The sequence below is a fragment of the Oncorhynchus nerka genome, linkage group LG28, assembly GCF_034236695.1.
Source record: "Oncorhynchus nerka isolate Pitt River linkage group LG28, Oner_Uvic_2.0, whole genome shotgun sequence".
Taxonomy (NCBI): domain Eukaryota; kingdom Metazoa; phylum Chordata; class Actinopteri; order Salmoniformes; family Salmonidae; genus Oncorhynchus; species Oncorhynchus nerka.
This window is the reverse complement of record NC_088423.1, coordinates 69,487,469-69,488,726: the sequence shown is the minus strand read 5'-3', so window position 1 is coordinate 69,488,726 and position 1,258 is coordinate 69,487,469.

Here is a 1,258-nt window from a genome sequence, read left to right as displayed (position 1 = left end):
CCAATTTTGGGAGAAGAGGCTTGGCAGGTTTACATTGGAACCCTTCAATATAGATAATGTTAGGCATGGTGGGACGAGGGAACTCAAACACAAAGTCAACTCTCATGAGCCATAAATCAGCAGCTTGAAACAATGAGAAGAAGTCGACCTCAGGACCAAAGTAACGACTAACTAAAGCAGAATAATGAGGTCTAATTGCCTGTCTGTACAGATACTGCCTGATGACATAAACAAGGATGTTAAGGACACGCTCAAAAAAACTCATCTTACATTTACATTTACATTTAAGTCATTTAGCAGACGCTCTTATCCAGAGCGACTTACAAATTGGTGCATTCACCTTATGACATCCAGTGGAACAGCCACTTTACAATAGTGCATCTAAATCTTTTAAGGGGGTGAGAAGGATTACTTTATCCTATCCTAGGTATTCCTTAAAGAGGTGGGGTTTCAGGTGTCTCCAGAAGGTGGTGATTGACTCCGCTGTCCTGGCGTCGTGAGGGAGTTTGTTCCACCATTGGGGGGCCAGAGCAGCGAACAGTTTTGACTGGGCTGAGCGGGAACTGTACTTCCTCAGTGGTAGGGAGGCGAGCAGGCCAGAGGTGGATGAACGCAGTGCCCTTGTTTGGGTGTAGGGCCTGATCAGAGCCTGGAGGTACTGAGGTGCCGTTCCCCTCACAGCTCCGTAGGCAAGCACCATGGTCTTGTAGCGGATGCGAGCTTCAACTGGAAGCCAGTGGAGGGAGCGGGGTGACGTGAGAGAACTTGGGAAGGTTGAACACCAGACGGGCTGCGGCGTTCTGGATGAGTTGTAGGGGTTTAATGGCACAGGCAGGGAGCCCAGCCAATAGCGAGTTGCAGTAATCCAGACGGGAGATGACAAGTGCCTGGATTAGGACCTGCGCCGCTTCCTGTGTGAGGCAGGGTCGTACTCTGCGGATGTTGTAGAGCATGAACCTACAGGAACGGGCCACCGCCTTGATGTTATTTGAGAACGACAGGGTGTTGTCCAGGATCACGCCAAGGTTCTTAGCGCACTGGGAGGAGGACACAATGGAGTTGTCAGCCATGATGGCGAGATCATGGAGCAGGCAGTCCTTCCCGGGAGGAAGAGCAGCTCCGTCTTGCCGAGTTCAGCTTGAGGTGGTGATCCGTCATCACACACTGATATGTCTGCCAGACATGCAGAGATGCGATTCGCCACCTGGTCATCAGAAGGGGAAAGGAGAAGATTAATTGTGTGTCGTCTGGAGAGAGA